This window comes from Crocodylus siamensis, chromosome 11, assembly GCF_052110815.1.
Source record: "Crocodylus siamensis isolate JL-2025a chromosome 11, ASM5211081v1, whole genome shotgun sequence".
In the NCBI taxonomy this organism is placed as follows: domain Eukaryota; kingdom Metazoa; phylum Chordata; order Crocodylia; family Crocodylidae; genus Crocodylus; species Crocodylus siamensis.
The window spans coordinates 56,043,476-56,061,462 of record NC_143405.1 but is presented as its reverse complement, the minus strand read 5'-3'; the positions used below and the strand labels follow the sequence as shown (position 1 = coordinate 56,061,462).

Here is a 17,987-nt window from a genome sequence, read left to right as displayed (position 1 = left end):
TATTGATTATTTTAAAAGCTCTGAATAACTGAAGGCCTACTGCCTTAATACTTACTATTTGCTCTAATCCTCTGTGGAATTTGATGGTAAATCCTGATGTGTTTTCTGGTAAAGGTCTGAAGGTTGAACGATACTAGGCACTTATCTGAAGTGCCAAAACTATAGCTGTCACTCTAGGAGATCAGAACTGTGTTAAGCGAAGGTGGGAGCAATCAGAACTCAATAAGGGCAACCATTGATATTACAGCCCTTAGAAATGGATAGTCTTTTGTTTCATTTAGGAATTTCTTTAGTCCTATACATTTTAGAATATAGATTTATTCTAATTATTGCATAATCTCTTGCCACTCTGAAGGGCTTCCTCATCACAAAAAAACATTCTCAGACCAAAGTTCTTAATAGTTGTGATTTATTGTCCATGAGTTTCCTGTCAATCATATATAGATAGTATAGAAACTAAAGACCTGTCATACTTCAATAAGCAGATATTGATTATAAAGCTAAACAAGAAACAAGGAAAAAGGAAGTTCAAGACTGGAACCCAGGTAAAGAGAATAATTATTAGAGCCTATTGAGAAAATATTTTTTTAAAATGTTCCATAATTACTTGAATATAAGTTGACTGCCCAATAATTGGGTCCTATAAATGGAAAATCTATGAATTTGAAATGATTTTCCAGGTATAAAAGATAATTACAGGAGTTCTGCCATGAATTTGATCCCTTCCCACTGCTACAGCAGGAAAAACAAATCTGGGGGGGTCAGGTAGCCCATTTGCCATATGCCCCCCATTTCTTCCCCCACCAGACCCTTCCCCATGTCATTACTGTCGGACGCTGCTCTCCCTGAGCACCTGGAAGTGATGAGCAAATTTGAAAAAACTGACTTTGAAACAAACATAGCTGTAATAATGTGCATATAGTACCCATTGATTTATTTAATCCAGAATTGATGCATTTTACCTTTTTCTGAAACTGATTTTTTTAGCACAGGTACTTCATAAATGCATTTTTAAGTAGCACTTTGGCCACCACTTACATATAGTGTTTTTAGTCTAAAGCCAGAAGGCTCATGATTTACCACACAATTGATAGGGCTGGCTGCGTGGCTGTACTGCTACCCAACACGTCCAGAGGTGGTGGATAGTGGAATGACCTTCAAGTTAGTTGTGAAATAAGCAGGCATAACTCTGACAAATAAGCAGCTGAGGACCAAGCAGCAGCAGTACCACCAGGATGTGGTGAGGACAAGAGATGAAAGGCCACATAGATCCTTTGACGGTGCTGTGACATGGTGAATACTGGTTGCCACTAATATAATAAGCCTGCCCGGCCCCCAGCCATGGATCTACAAGTCCTCAATGATGGAGCAAGCAGAAAATGTTAGAATCTCAACAGCTGTGAAAGCGGATGAAGGCTGCAGCGGAATGAGATCCCCAGTTGTCTTCCTCTCCCTGCCATTGGATCAAGGTCCCGTTTTGTCTAGAGCTGTGTGGAAGCTGATGTGCAGCAGCTTTTCCAAGATAAAATAAGTCATTCATGGGCATCTTCCATGAAAACAGCTCAAGAATCCACCGTCACCCATCCCAAATGGAAACACATGTCTGAGCTGCAGTAGAGTCTGTCAAGCCTGGATAGGCCTCATCAGCCATCTTCAGACACACATAAGACAGTCGTGGAAGATAATCATCCTTAACTGTGAGGGCTTATTGAAGAGAAAGATACTGGGCTGGGCCCCACCAGTGTCAATGACATTTCATGCCAAGCTCAGCACTGCTTAGAATGCGTATTGCAATACCCCCCTACAATGGGTCCATGTGCTAACTAGCTCCCCACTCATGACTGGAACTGCGTGTTCTTGTCAGGAGTCCTGGGATACTCCAGGGTTTTGGTTGTAGCCATGTTGTTCTAAGGACATAGGCAGGCAAGTTTCTTTGGTTAGATGTGATATCTTTTATTATACCAGCTTAGTTGGGGAAAAGTTCTTTGCAAGCTTTCGGGTGTAATCACCCTTCTTCAGGCATAGGGCATCTCTGCTGTTCTGAGACTCCAGAATGAAAGAAGCTAAAAGTAGGACAGGATGTCAGTGAGAATGTAAATAGGTGGAAATTAGGAAAGCAAAAGGTAGAGAAAGGAAGGATAGGGGGAAACGAGGGGAGGGGTAAAGCCAAAGGTAAGGAAGGGAGACCCTACTGTAGTAGTTTTTCAAGATAGAAAAGAGGCTGTCTGTGAAAAGGTAAATATTTGCAAATTAGGATGACAAAGGGTAGAAAAGGAGGGGAGGGGAGGAAGTGGGGAAAAGAAAAGTGTAAAAGGTCAGGTCTGGCAGCTGCCTGGTGAATCAGATATCAGGCAGGTTGTAATGTGTCATAAATCCAGATCCAACTGTATACTGAGTCCATGATTTTTTGTATCCAGTAGATTTATGATGTGAAGTTCATAGGCTCATCTATGAAAAGTGTTTTGTAAGTTCCCTTTGAGAATTAGAACTGAGCGATTGGAGAGGAAGTGATTGTCCTGTGAGAAGTGTGCACCCACACGTAATTGGGTATTCTTGTTGTAACAGACAGCCAATTGCCCTGTTACTAAAAGGGGGGAGAAAAGAAAAATTACTGACAGCCAAAGACGCTGACCAGCAATGATGATGTCATCCAGTGGCGTCCCACCTCACATCTGCAAAGACATATAAATTACCGACCGGAAGAGTAATGAGGGGGAACGTAAAAAGGACACATTACCTGTAAACAACCCCCGGAAGGGGACAAGAGAGAGAAATTCAACCCAGATGGTTGGATCAGCCTGTGCGGAGGCACGGGGACCTGGAAGCAGCACTGGAGTGAGCAATAACTCTGGAGGGGAGAACAAATCACTTACCTGCATTGTCATAAGGGAGAAGCAAAATTACCCCAAGAGACGGGGAAGAGGAGAGCTTCGACACTGATTATAGGACCTGAAGAGAAAAGAAAAAAAGAGAAGAGAAATATATTAAGAAGGTGAATTTGGCAGAGAGCCACTCATCATATAGAGAGAATGTAAAGTGGACATTGCTGACCCTGTGTTCTAATGTGATTGCTTTATGCTACTTTTGTTTAAGTAAGAAGGCATTCTCCTTAGAAAATAGAATTATCAGAACTACAAAGATTCTTTGTTTGTTCAATAATTTCTATAATTTCCCATCAAAGATATGGCAGGTGAACAAACAAATGAAGCCGGTTACCACACTTACTCTGTAACACCTGTTTTTGATAGATTTTCAGCATGTGTTCATTGTGGTGTGCAGTTGTTTGGTTTTTTTCTACATACTTTCCATCAGGACATTTGGTGTACTGGATGAGACATATTACATTTCTGGAGGTGCAGGTGTAAGATCTAGGAATGGCGATGGTTCTGTTGTGGGGTGTGGTTATTGTGGGAGTGATGGAGATGTATTGACAGGTTTTGCATTTCTTGACCACGGGCATGTCATGGAGGATGAGGCGACTTTAATTATCTGCAACCTGGCTGAGAGACTGACAGGAATTCTAGGTGAACTGTTTGGGGCCCCATTTGGCGATGTTTGACAGGCATTAAAGGCTGGTGAAGAAACAGGAATGATTTGAAATGGGAAATAAAGGAGCAGTTCAGCTATGGAGGTGAAGAGGAAGTTGAAATGTATGTAGCATAGTGGGTCACCATGACTTATAAAAGTCAGCGCTGAGGGGCACTGCACTTAATGGGCACTAACACATATCTTATGCCGATGGGGTGCATTAACCTATCTTTGGGTAGATTCCCATCAGCATCACCAGGATGGCAGATCCATGGTGCCCTGCTGCAGCTGTGGGATGCGCTGTGGTACCAACTAGATAGGGAGGCTGGTACCTACAGCCTCTTTTATTACAGGCTCTTAACCGCGTGCATGCCCTGCCTCGGGCCTCCAACCACGCGCTCGCCCTACTTGGGCCTTACTCGCGCTTCTCACGCTTCCCTGGCCCTCACTCGGGCCACTTGGGCCTTACTTGCGCTTCCCTGGCCCTCTCGGGGGTTTGTCCCGCACGCCTCGCCCTCTCAGGGGCTTGTCCCGCGCTCCTCACCCGCACTGGGGCCTCGTAAAATACCGCCCCACAGGGCCGGGATCACCAGGAACCCCCACACTCTTGGGTAGCTCCCCTGAAATTATCCCAATAGCCACCCCTACTGGGGTTGGGGTCGGGACACCCCCCAAACGCAGCGCTCTCTACTGCGCTAATTATCCCGATAGTCACCCCACTGGGGTTGGGGCCGAGCCACCCCGAAACGCAGCGCTCTCTACTGCGCTAATTATCCCGATAGTCACCCCCACTGGAGTTGGGGTCAGGACACCCCCTACACGCAGCGCTCTCTACCACGCTGGGAGCACCCCCACCTTACCGGGGAGCTCCTAATGAAGCCTCCTCGGTCCCTTTATAGCCTCACCCGGTCCTCCGGTAGTATAACAACAAAACCAAAGCCTCCCCCTCCGGGGCCACAACAACTTCCAAAACCACAACAGAACGCAGAGCCTCTCGGCTGTAACATAAACCTTAAGCCAACCTGGCTAACCTTCTGTCATATCCTTATCAGGGTCCTCCCCACCCTGTATCCGCGTGCCGACGCTCAGGCTGCTCGGCTCCTAGGCTGCTCCTCAGCAGAGCTCCTGCCGCTCAGGCTGCCAGAGAGGAACTGCCTCGGGCCTCAGCCTTGTGTGTTTAAATAGGCCAGGCCCTGCCCCCTGGCGGTCAGCTGACCCACTCAGTTGCTTTGGCAACCCCCGGCTGTGCTGTCCTATCGATTGGCAGCTAAGCCTGTATCGCCGTTACTAGTAGCGAGCACCCTAGTGCTCCGCGACACTCCTTCCCCCTTAAGTACTTAACCTTCATTAGGAGCGGGGCACACAACAAATATATTCAGCAATCTTCTTTTCATATTCATATTCTCTGCTCTATGGAAAGATAGATACTCACATTTCAAAACGTGCTCCCTGGCTCTGGATTAGTCAGATACATTACATTAGGTATGCAAAGCAAGGTTGGGAGAGAGCGGTGCACTAATTCCGAAAAAGTAGGTAGTAGTATGCAGCATAGTGCAATGCCATACACACATTTTACCTTGGATCTTGGTACAGCTGTGTCCATGTGGCATGCTGTTCAGGCTGTTAACTATACTACTACCAATTCTGGACCTACTGTGGCACTGCACATACCGAGGATACTGTTTCTTGTTCCTGGGTAGATAATTGCTCACGCTCTTTTGGCATGAATACTTGCAGTGAAAAGGCATGGGGGTTTATTAGATTTTCGAGGGGAACACAGGCCTCCTCCAGTTATTTCACAAAATACAAGTCTACTTATACCTTCCTGATGAGAAGAATGATGGTCCCATGGTGAAAGCTTTGGATTGGGCTCAAGTTTAAGGTCCAGTGCCTGGCTCTGCCAAAATGGCCTAGTATGGCACATGGAATACTATAGTGCTCTGGAGCCTCCTGACATCAGTGGAGTTATGTCAGCAGGAACGCTGTCCACAGGCTGGAAACCTTGTCAAAACCACTGCTCTTCATAATGGAGAGTAAATGGAGCAAAATTGGTGCACTTCAGGCAAACAGTTGACTCTAATGGTTTCAACAGGGATGATCCTAGCTTCAGCAGAAGGTTTGACTAGATGCTCTTTTGTGGTCCTTTTCAGCCCTATTTTTATGATTCTATAATTTCCTTACACTTCCATTGGACACTATTTTGGTATAATTAAACCCAACTAATTAGTTTCAAAACAGACCAAGTCTGCTGGCCGTTCTCCAACTTCTTCATGAGGTTGTCTGCATATGACCTGATATCTCAGTCTATCACCTGCAAGGTAACAATCAGGACTCAGGATCATGCATTCTGTGCTATTTAAGGATATCTAATCACTGACTCCTACCCCTGTGATGCCTTTACTTAGGCAAACAAAAATCCAGCAGCTCAATACAGGTTTGTAGTATTTTAAAACCTTCTTCACTGCAAATAATCAAATCTGATAGTAAAGGCAAGTCAATGCTCTGATTTGGGTTATCATTCACATTATATCTATACTCTTAAGCTGATAAACCAAGGAACTAGAATGAATTTCATAATTTCATAATTTCTAGTTTCATAGTTTCTAGGGTCAGAAAGGACCTGAGCAGATCATTGAGTCCGACCCCCAAATTTCAGTCTAGTAATTTTCTTTTTGCTCATTACCACATATACAAGAGACTATAGCTGCACATTTCTCTAAAGCTGAGAAATAAAGAATTGTTTAGATGTTTATTAAACAACAGAATTGAATCAAATTAGTCACATTATGCTTTCTGGGCTATGGGAGTTAATTGGAAGACACAATGAGTTACTAAAATCTGAAATACCAATTGTATTTTCAAGTAAGTTAATGACAACTAGAATCAAAATGCAACTGTGGAACACAGACATTTTAATTTCTACCAAAGTACTTTTGCAAATGAGTTTACTCTTGACTCATTGCAAGAGGTTTATCAAACTCAGTTTGCTGAGTGGCACATATTTAAATATCATCCAAGAATATTTTAATTAAGTTGGCCAAATCACGTTCATTATAATATACTGGGTAGTGTTTAAAAATCCATGGTAAAAGTAACTGGGCCAACTTTGAGGACTTGTATTTCATGGTAAAGGAGACATATAGAATATTAATGGCCTATCTGGAGAATAGGAACATGAGGTAGGTGGAAGAAAAGCTGTGGCACGGACCTTAAAAAAAGCTTATCTGCATATCCTACATGAAACAAAATCTAACCATCTTTACTGCATACTTACAGAAGAAGCTTCCATAGAAAATAGGAACTTTTCTTACCTTAGTACTCTAGGAATTGACCTTTCATACAAGAAAGTACAGTGCAGTAATTCCAGCCGGCAAACCAGATGTGAGGCTAACAGTGAGAAAGAAAAGTAGTTTGCACAGAATTATGGTTTCAAAGGAGTTCCCAACCACTAGGAAGGGCCTAACAGTGGCACCAGCCAATCCTAATGTCTGTACTGCCTCATAGGCCTGGAACTAGTTGGAGCAGCCCAGAATACAAATCACATCATTAGGTGAGAGAACCTGAGTGATGTACCAAAGTGATGTAGATGGTCATCATCAGGTTTAGTGGGACTTAACTAACTGCCAGTGCCACTCGCAATTGAGAGGCCAACCTTTTCATGACAGACCGTATTAGGAAAGTTGTAGGGTTTCTTAATCCATGTAATGGAAAATCCTTCACTCACGTACTTCTGAATGTTACCATTAAACACATCTAGAAACGTGTCTAGACCAAAAGTGGACAATCAAATGTGTCTCCAAATTTCCTGGAAACATTCAAAACCAGATTCTGCTCCTTTACACATCTTGTTCAATGAAGAACTTCACATATTTTAATGGGACTGTGGAGTAAGTTACTACTCAGCATGAGTAATGGAGGCAGATTTAGATCCCCAATGTGTGGGGTCAGATCATAGCTTGAATTAAGCATAAAAATAGGATATAAACCAGGATAACACAATGTTAACAATACCTTTGCAATGCTGCATGGAGCTGCCTCTTTGAATACTTTCTGAAGTCCAAGCCAAAATATCACCGGGATTTTAGCTGCATCTTCATACATACCCACAATGAAGGCCACGGTTTAACAGCATGGCAGCCTAAGCCTTTATTCCATTTTAATTGTCATATATACTTACCTCCATTTGTTAGTGTCCTAGACTGAAATGCATCTGAAGTATTTACAGTGAATTGCATGTGAAATGTAAACATTGTCAGAAGCTGACTGCCCATAAACCGCTTTCAAAATGGCTGATACTGGTTTAAGATAAACCTAGACGGATGCAGTATCAGACTTAATGGATTACGGTTAAATCGGTTTATTGAACTTCTATCCCAGATCTCCTCCAGATTCAAGTTAACTCTCAGTCCCCCAGCATCCCAGGATACTTTGCACCTTTCCTGCAACCCCTCCCTTCCACCTCTCCCCTTGGGTGGGCTAGCCTTGGTCTAAGTTGTCTGCTCCAGCTGAGCAGGGATGCATGCTCTACTGCCCTGCAGGTTTTGGCCTGTGGCTGGCTGCATTTCTGCAATCAAAAGTGAATGTCTGTTCACTTGCTTATCGGTTCAATCTACACAGTTTAGACCAGTGTTTTTCAACCTGTGGGTCACGACCCAAAAGTGGATTGCAAGAACATATGAAATGGTCACAAACAAACTTAAAAAATATATCAACAAACTTTAAAAATGGATTCTCCTTTAAAGGAGAAAAATGTGGGAAACTTTGCCTTTTCTCTTGCAGACTGGTAGAGTTCCAGTCTGCAAGAGGCTGCCTGGAGCCCCCCATGTCCCACCCCCACCCCCTGCCCCACACACTGTGGGGAGCTGGGGCCTGGGGGCAGGAGAGGAGTAGCGGGTCAGGAATGAGGGGCACTGGGTCAGGTCTGGCCATCAATGTTTACAAATGGGTCATGGTACAAAAAAGGTTGAGAACCACTGGCTTAGACTAACTTGCGAAGATTGAACCAATTCAGCTTCAGGCTTTTTGATAGTCTGTGCTTAGCCTGAAAGTCAGCACACTGCTTTTAAAGTAGATTTGTTTCTAAACTTGTCATGGCATCCAGCTTTTTTTCCTTCTTTTTGCATATCTGCAAAGCATGTTTGCAAATTTGTTTTGTTCTATAAGTTCAAGTAAAAGAAATGGATCAAGCCCCTGGGAATATCGTCCCTGACTATAGTACAGAGCTTGAAGTGTATTTACCTGCAGGTAACTAAAAGCAAAATGTGCACTATTAAAAGTGAAGGCTGAAATCTAGGGAAGTAGCTGGTTGCATTGTTTTTCATTTGAAATGCTGTTTAACAAGGTTGCAGAATCTGTGAAATACAAACCCAGTTTAGCCACCAGATGGTGCAGGTGGAACTTGGCCTGATCTGTGGGAGCCTCAGTAACATGGGCAGAGGTTTTCGTAAATTAGTATCGGTGTTTGGTGAATGGCAGAGGAGAGATGAAACCTGGTAGGAGAAGAAATGTTATTTATTTGCAATAGTCTAACAGCATTTCAAACAGCAGGGAGTGATAAAACAGGGAGCAAAAGGGTGTCCCTGTAGAATAACTGTGTGTCACAGCAACTCTGTACTTTAAAGCAGTGATGCTAAGTACTGTGCAGTGCAGTCATCAAGAATCTGAGTTGTCTTCAAAGGCCTAACGAACACTTCGTTTTTTTAATCCCCATTCCTTTCTTAGCATTTGGTGCTCAATTCTCTTGCCTTTGTTTATCAGGAGGATTTAATCTTGCAAAACCATTTTTGTTGTTATCTAGAGACTATCAAACTCCCTCATCTCATCACACCAGGAAGTATAATCTTTGGTTTTTGGCAACTTTCCACCCTCCTCTTGGTCCCTAAACACAGAAGCCAGATGGCTGGTATAAAAAGGAGGCGGAAAAAAAGTGCTTCTCTTCATCTCCCCCCTCCTTCACATTCATCAATGAACCCATTTTCACTTTCACTTCTGTTTTGTGCAACTAGTTCTGCAGAAATCTTTGCTGGCAGCAAAAGTATTCTCTGCAATTTAACAATCTGGGCCAGATTCTCAGCAGGTAAAAACTGACTTCAAGGAAGCTAAGCCAATTTATACCCACTGAATTGATCCCATCAGTATTTTATTTTGTTTTTCTTCTGCATTTCATTTTGCTTTCTATTCCAACTGTTCCCTAATCCTTTCCCCAGCAGGTTGTTTATTGTTTTTCTAAATACCCCCTACCTTTGCAGCTATTTCTTTACAGCCCTATTTAACTATGTGGTTTCTGTTATCTGTTCTTGGTTAAAAATGAAGCAGGATGAAATCCAATTACAGCCATTCCATCCGTTTGGTTAAAAAAATACGTTTTCTACTTTTCTCCAGCTGGTTTTCCACACAGTGTATAGTTCCAATAAAAAGGGCAAAAATTCTCTCCACGCTAGCCTAGCACTCTGCCCCTACTAATGTTGGCAGAAATCTGAGCTATGTGCAGACTTGAGAAGAGAAACAGGCTCTTGAAAACAGCATCCAATCAGTGAGGAGACTAGAAATTAGAGCTGTTGAATTGTTTTTCCAATGAAAAATGGAATATTGTTTGAAAGCAACTGTGAAAAAAATTGCTGAATTGTTTGTAATTTGGGGGAAAAAAAATCAAAATGGAAAATAAAACGATGACTTTCCCTCTTGTTTTAAATGGTAATGTTTCTTTCCTCTTCCTTATTTTTGTGTCTCATCCCTTCTTCTTTCCACTGGAAAGCATGAAAAAAGTAAAACTGTTGTAAACACGAATCCTGTCAAGTCCTTTTTGCGTGTCCTCCTCTTCTTCAGCAATCCCTCGCTGTCAGGGATGATTGCCTTCCATAATCGCCCTATCTGTGGTTTTGAATATGGCTGATGAGGCCGATCCAGGATTGACAGACTCTGTTGCAACTCAGGCATGTGTTTCTGTGCGGGGTGGATGGCTCCAGATTCTTGATTTGGCCTGTGACACGCTGTTTGTCCCGCTCCTGCTTTTCTGTCTCCTGTTGTCGTTCGAGGAGAGGAAACAGAGGTAATGAGGCTCTGTATGGGTTATGGGAACTCTTGAAATAATATCTACTACATTTAAAACTCCCTCAAGATCCCCTTTATATTAAAGTTAGTATTGTGCTCCTTCATCTAGCTCTCATTCCCATTAGGACTACATATTTAATGATACTGTGAAGTTTGTTTATAGCTGGTTCATTGCCAAGCAGGAAGTTTTGAAAGAGCTTGTAATTATGCTGAAGGTATTAACGAACAATAAAAAACCCAAACTTCCTTTCTCTCTAAATGTTTATCCTTATCCTAATCTTTGTTACCCCAATCAATATCTGAGTAACTATAAATACCCCCCATAAATTTCATCCTAATCTGTAAAATGTTTCTCTGATTTGCTTTCTAACTGCCCTGAAAGCAGAGCAAAGATCCAAGGCTCCTCAGCTACTGCCCCTACAATCATTAATTTCTCTTCAAACTGTGTCATTTACTGTACAGTCACAAAATACATGCACCAAGGCAAATGATCTATGATCAGCTGGCGGCTGGACACTGAATACAGGATGCCGAAAGCAATGCTTTACACAGCTAGGTAGGATAATAATACAGGAGAGGAAACTAAAGAGTAACTTGTTGCTGATGGACTGCTTAAGGCACTGAAACAAGCATTCGCGATGTGCGTTGAGGCAGCTTGCACAGGCATTCTTGCAACTCCTTGTTTCCACCTAGCAGAGCGTGCGGCAGATGCAGAGCTGTCATGTAATAATTGTACGAGGGACAGCATGTGTCCTAGTTAGTGAGTGGAAATGACCATACATTGGGTTATTCGACTTTCCTGTATGAATTATTGACCCAGTTTAACAGAGAGGCGATTGGCAGAACAAGCAAAAGGTCAGCCCAGGAGCTCACACATAAAAGCACGAGGCATTTGCTTGAAAGGCAATGGGATGAGCTATTATTTTTGACAATCCTGCAGCCTGGTCCCAACATGCCACAGTGCTGGGCCTTCACGGTTCTAGAGGTTACAAACACTTGGCAATGACTTGCACTCAGATGCGTGGGAAGGTGGGTGCAAAAGGGGGACAGGGTAATCAAAAAGGAAAATGTCGTTTATAAACATTTTTTAAGTATTTTCCCTAAAACAGAAGGAACAAACTGCCTTGTGACTTAAGGGGCCCACCAGACCTGGGTACTAGTTTAGACTTACTCAATCTCAATGTAAGATGATGGATAGACACCTAGTAAACCACCCATGGATAGAGCCTGTTTAATGTTGTAAGACCCGTTCTCTCTGAAATGCTTTTGTTCTACATAGATAACCACTGGTCACCACTTCCAGGGACCGGAGAGTCTGAGGCTGTTAACGTGTGGCTATATGAGGGCTTCAGGCTCAAACCAATCAGGCTGGGGAAACTGAGGACTCCTATACACGTGCTCTGGGGTGGGGGAGGTGTTTTAATTTGAGCAGGTCCCACAGAGCCACTCTAATTAAAATGCTACATCATCACGTGTATTAAGCCACCACATGGTTAAAAATGGCTGCAGGACACTTTAAGTAAAGCTCATTTGACAAACTTCAGTTAAAGTCCCCAGCGGCCATTTTTAAACCCACAGGGCACGTCCAGACAAGTGCGGTTGTGCAGTATGCAGCACTGCAAACATGTTTTCAGCACCACGTACCTCACTGTCTGGGGCTCTCTGCACCGCAAGGGCATGCTGCCTGAGCGTGCACTACTCGTTTTTGTTTCCCATGGATTTTTTTTGACCCCTGGATATACAGCGGTCAAAAAATATACATGGAAAAAAACCCCCAAAGCAGCGCATGCTCGGGCAGCATGTGCTGCTAAAAAGTAGAGCTGGGCCACTTAGGACTGTGCTATGGCTGCTGGCCAGGCTCTGCCTGGCAGGATCACCGTAGCTGCAGCTCCGGGAGGCCCCCAGCACCCCAGATAAGGCTGCTGGGGCCAGCACAGCCTCCCCTATACCACCACAACTTGCCATGTGCCAATGTGCATGTGCCACAGGTGTTCCCTGGGAACAAGAAGCAGCAGCACAAGGTACACTGCCACTACTTGTGCCCGGGGAGCCAAACGTCCACGCACGTCTGGATATACCCACAGAACCTTATATACGTGACACTGGGGCCATGTTAGAGCATTCTAATGAGAACATAGAGCACATTCGAGCGGACTCTAATAAATTCTAATTACAACTTATCAGAGCACACGTATAGGCACCCTGAGTATTTCCACCCCTCCAAAAAGGTTCAAGGCCTGCGGGAGCTGCACTCAAAGAGACCTATAATGGTCAGAGTTGCAGTTATCCCAGGAATGGTGACAGGGCTGTCTTTTGGCATTCACACTGGAGAAGCTTCAATAAAGCTGGTTTTATTAGTCTTTTTTTCCTAGAATGCTGCTTATGACTCATTTCAATTGGAGAACCTGCTTTGGGCTTTCACAAGCTTATTGTATTTATCATAGAGAACTGGGAAAGCAGAGCTGCAGATCAACTAGCTTTAAAAAAAAAAGAGTCTTTCAACATTAGTCATAATTAAAAAAGGGAAAAATAATGCAACAGAGCCACTTAATATGAACTTAATGTCTGGTATTTTCTGTGTTTGTCTAGGAAGAGCACTTGTACTTATATCTTAGAACAGCTTGTAATGAAAAGAAGTAGGCACATGTACAAACATTATTTTTGAATGAATATATTTTTATATCTATAGTTTTAGCACTATGTATAATATTAAAAGCGATAGGCAGCTACAAATTGATCTGTGGGCTTCTAATTCATGTGACAGTGTATCATTTAGGCAAAAGTACATTTGTCTTTCCATGCTTGTTAAATGCCAGTTTTAAGAAATATTGAGTGAGAAATTAGGATTCTGCAGGATGGCTTGTTATTCAAAACTTTTTATTTTGCAAGAAAAGACAGTCTGCAAATAATCCTATTTCTCCCAGCATACAAAAGTGTTATCTGTAAAGTGAGTTTCCTTGCAATTTATTGTTGTATTCTTTTAAATTTGCTGTGCTAAATCATTCTGTTCATGACAGATCTCAGTTGTCCAAGCTGGATTGTTCAGCATAAAAGGAAAACAGCAGGCTAGCTTACAATCAGAACGTACTCTGTACTCTGTAAAAACGGCTCCCAAATTAGGTTTTACAACGTAACGCTTTTTACTCCTTTCATTTTTCTTCCCAGCTTCCAAGGTCTGCATGTAGTTCCTATGCTCTGACAGATGGAGATATTGCAAAAGCAAGAACTACCCCATCCACACATCAAACCTCAGGAGGGTAGTAGCCATCATATGCTCAGGTTACCACAGTTACAGTTACGACTGTTGAATGCAACCACTTAACGTGAGAAACCAGACACCAAATGAAACCCATTTTACTGGGATCCAAAATGATGTCTGCATCGCCATGGCTAGCATGCTCCCGAGTACACCCTGGCCACCCATCCCTATTCACATACCCTAAACCCAGAAATATGCCAGTGAAGCTCTTCTTGAGCATGCTTGATGCCAAGTAGGGTGACCACTTATCCCTAATTGGGTAGGTCAGTCCTGGAATGGAAACATCAAGTCCCAGTCCCAGGCTGCATGACTCTGGGACAGCTGCTTTTGTCCTGGATTCGCAGTATCATGCAGGGATCCAGGTTTTCTGTTCGCCATGGCAAACTGCAGATTTCCCCTTGCAGGCTGGCAGCACACTGTTTCACCCTCACTCCTCCAACTTATTCCTTAGAAAAAGGCTCTCACTAGTCCTCTATACCTGCCATGATCTTGTGCCCACTGCTGATAAAGCTAGAACTGAGGAGAATCATGGGTGCCACTGAGGCTAGATTAGTAGCCCCTGCACAACTAAGCTGCCTATTGCCTTTTCATTTGCAGCACTGCCTGACGTATACCTGAACAAACACAGAAGTGGCTAGAGAGAGAGTTCAAGTTTAATAGCTCTGTTATATTATTTTGACTCTCTGTGGAGAGGGCTCACTGGAAGGCCTCATGGGAGAAAAACAGCACGTATACATATGGCAGACCTGGCTAAGGGGTGAGCCCTGTTCAGTCTGTCTGCTGTTACTTGAACCAGCACAGATCTTGGGTAACTCTTGTTCGAAGTCCCTACCTCTGCATATTTCAAACCCGGCTCAAAGGTATTTTTACTTTCCCCGACTGCAGTATAAAAAAAGATATAGCAAATAACAGTCGATACTTCTGTGTTATGATGAGGCCCTGACTGTGCTTCAGTGGGTGTGTCTATATGTGCAATTAATGTGAAGCAAAAAACTCCGGAGCAGTTGGAGCTGGAGTAAACTACTCCCAGGTGCAGAGTGTACACATTGCTTGGGACAGCAGCAATTTGAGCCTGGGCAGAGCAGGCCTGGGCTGGCAGAGGGTATGGGGGGTCAGTGCTGGGCTCCTGGTGGTGGCATCAGGTGGCAGAGGGCCTGGATAAGGCATGAGGGTGCTGAAAGTGCAGAGTTGTGTGGCTAGGCGGCAAGCAGGAGTCTGGCCCCCAGCTGGCTGGACTGACCAGTTAGCATCTACATGTGTGTTTAATCACAGTAACTTACCCCCCCATAAGATTAGTACTAGCTTACTGTGGCATTACTTAGTTTACTGCGGCCTAATACCATCACACATGTAGACAGTGACGCTTTACTCCATATCTAATTAGTGTACTCTGAAGTAAAGGTCATGTGTAGACACAGCCAGTATGTAGAAAAAATGCTAAAGTTTGTAGGAAAGACCTCATGGGCATGATATGGATGAAACCAGGGAAGTTACAACGTCCGCTCAGACTCACAAAAGCTCATGCTATCCATCTCTGATTTATTTAGTCTGTAAAGTAAAAATCTATCTTGCCTGACTTCAGATTATCATGGCTAAAGACTTCTCATGAACCTCTACTGTACCATGACAGGTATAAGAAATGCCTTTCTGTCTGGGGAAGTCCTTCAAAAATGAACAAAAACTGGTAACTGTTTAATAGGATTTTTCGGGGCGGGGGGGGCAGAGAGTAGGGAAGGAAATACCCTATGGATTTTCATGAGGACTGGTTTCCTTTCTATAAAATCCTTCAGGATTGCTACAACCACCTACAGAAATCTGCTGTATTTCAAAGGAATGACAAGAATGGGGGGAAGGAACAAATGAGAAAAGGGGGGCAATGAATCATGGATTCATTCGCTGTTGATAGCATCTCTCTTAGAAAATCCTATTACGTTTTCAATAGATATAGTTTACACTAACAAAGCTACTTCCTATCTTAATCATGACATTAGCCGTTGTATATCATTAAATTGTCATCCACAGGCTATTAGAAACACATCTTCATGTTTGAAGTGAAGTAGGTCAAGATAGCTGAGAACTGTATCCTTTACCCAGCACACCCCACTGGAGGTCAAGGCACCATGTTAAAATACTTACAATGAATCCACTACTTCTTTGCATAGAGATTGCAAGGTAGCTTGGAGCTCTTACAAACAAACCTCCCTTTTGACTGCCTCCTTATTTACGGGTCCCCAATAAAACAAGCCTGGAATACCAAGTGTCTTTTCCAAATAAAACTTTCCCCTCGTTTTTCTCTACCAGTTCTCAGGAAATTTGGAATATTTGTAGTTTTTAGCTGAACTGAACCAAAACAAAAACCTAGGGAAAAATAAAAAATCCCCACAAATCCTAAACCCTATTTGACCAGCTCTTATCCCAGAGATAATCAGGACAATAGAGATCAGCTGCTTGGAGAGGAGAGTTCGGATGTGTGGAGGCACAGAGGGGAACCAGTAAAACTCTGGCCCTCAAAGGTTCTGGGAGGTATGTATCACTTTACTGTTCAATTAATTGAGGTCAGATCATGGGTGACGAGTCCAGGGGGGCACCAAATTACCGATGGGGTGGGGGAGTCGCCCAGCAGCCGATTGCCCACCGGGCAGGGGCGGCGGGCATCCCCCAGTGGCCTGAACATTTGCAGCTGGTGCTTCCAAGGGATGCATGGCCAATCTCAGGGGGTGCACATGCACCCATGTATACCCTCTATGCATCACCAATGGGTCAGATTTAAAATGTGTTTTAAAGTAGATACTTCATAAATCTGTGATGCTTCACAGTTATTCTGCATGAAGATGCCAGACAGAATTTCTAAATCTCGTTTTATGAAAGGCCCAAGAACATCGTTTTCTGAAAATACCTGCACATTATTTATTCACGTTTTATTCTAAAATTTGAAAGAACATAATTCCCTCCCTCCTGAGGATAATTTTCTTCCCTTTCTCTTGTGAATATTAATATGGTGCCAGAACTCAGCTCAGGCTTTATTCATTTGTTATTTTAATTTCCCTGATACTGGATATGGGAAGAGAGTGGGAGTTTTTTTGCTTATAACAAAGAACTGGGAATTACTGGAAATAAGAAGTGATGACTACTACATTTTAGTCTCAGCTGTGCATCTAACTGCTGTGTGATTTATTGCCATTCAACTGTATTCTCCTACATCTTAAATTCCTATTTGTAGTAGATATTTAGGTGCCGGTTTCCTATCATCATAGGTATTTATATGGTCAATACTACCGTGTATTCTGAGCACATCACAGTCCTTAGTGTGTTTAATGTATATATCCTAACAACACTCCTGTGCCTTAGGGAAGTGCTATTATCCCCATTTTGCAGATTAAGACTTGATTATGTCTGCAATAGTGCAAGGAGTCAAATCAATACATCTTCCTATATTGCCCATCCCTCATACTATGGACTTGGGTACAATCCTGACACATCAATATATCAGACATAGCAGGAGGCTTAGGCCAGGGCAAAATATGCAGTTTTGCCAGCTTAACTAGGTTGCTTACGAGCGTGAAAAAATAATACACCTAGCTGAGATACTTATGGCAGCAAAATGCGACGTGTAGAGGCAACTTGTACTTGCAGAAAGTGCTTTTGCTGGTCTACATTATGTCATTCAGGGAGATGGTTTCCTTACACTCACAAAAGAACTCCTTTTAGCTGATATAATCTGCATCCCTACTTGGGGCTTTTGCCAGAATAGCTATAATAGCTAAGCTCTTGTAGCAGGGACTAAGCCTTCGATTTGTAAAGAAATATAAGATCCTTGAATAAATGATACAATATAATTGCCAAGTTTTTGTTACCCGAAGTTGAGAATTCTAAAACAAGATATATACATGAAATTCTGACAATTTTAGTTAATATCCATAAAAGAATTTTCCTTCAGGAAAAGACTGAAATGAGGCTCCTGATCACCACTGTCTTAAAACATTTGTATACTGCAGTAAGCCCAGAACAATATCTGGTGTACAAGGGTAGAGGATTAGGAGGTGAGTTTCCATTTTCAAAGGAGAGTCAGCATATATACAAAGGAGAAAAATGACAATTTCTTCATATCCGTGAGTTATGGGTTAGAAAGTAGTTCCAGCAGCATTGATCA

The 17,987-nt window shown here is 42.9% G+C and overlaps 1 long non-coding RNA gene across 3 annotated transcripts in view; it reads right to left on the bottom strand.

Moving 5' to 3' along the window:
- Window positions 1-398: 398 nt before the first annotated feature.
- The window catches only part of LOC149855910 (uncharacterized), a 47,282-nt gene continuing 29,693 nt past the window's right edge, over window positions 399-17,987 (bottom strand). For 2 of the 3 annotated variants that reach the window (XR_016438552.1, XR_016438553.1), the window contains exon 4: window positions 399-10,547. This is a non-coding gene — a long non-coding RNA (uncharacterized LOC149855910). The remainder of the gene's footprint in view (window positions 10,548-17,987) is intronic. The other variant, XR_016438554.1, reaches the window with a different exon arrangement.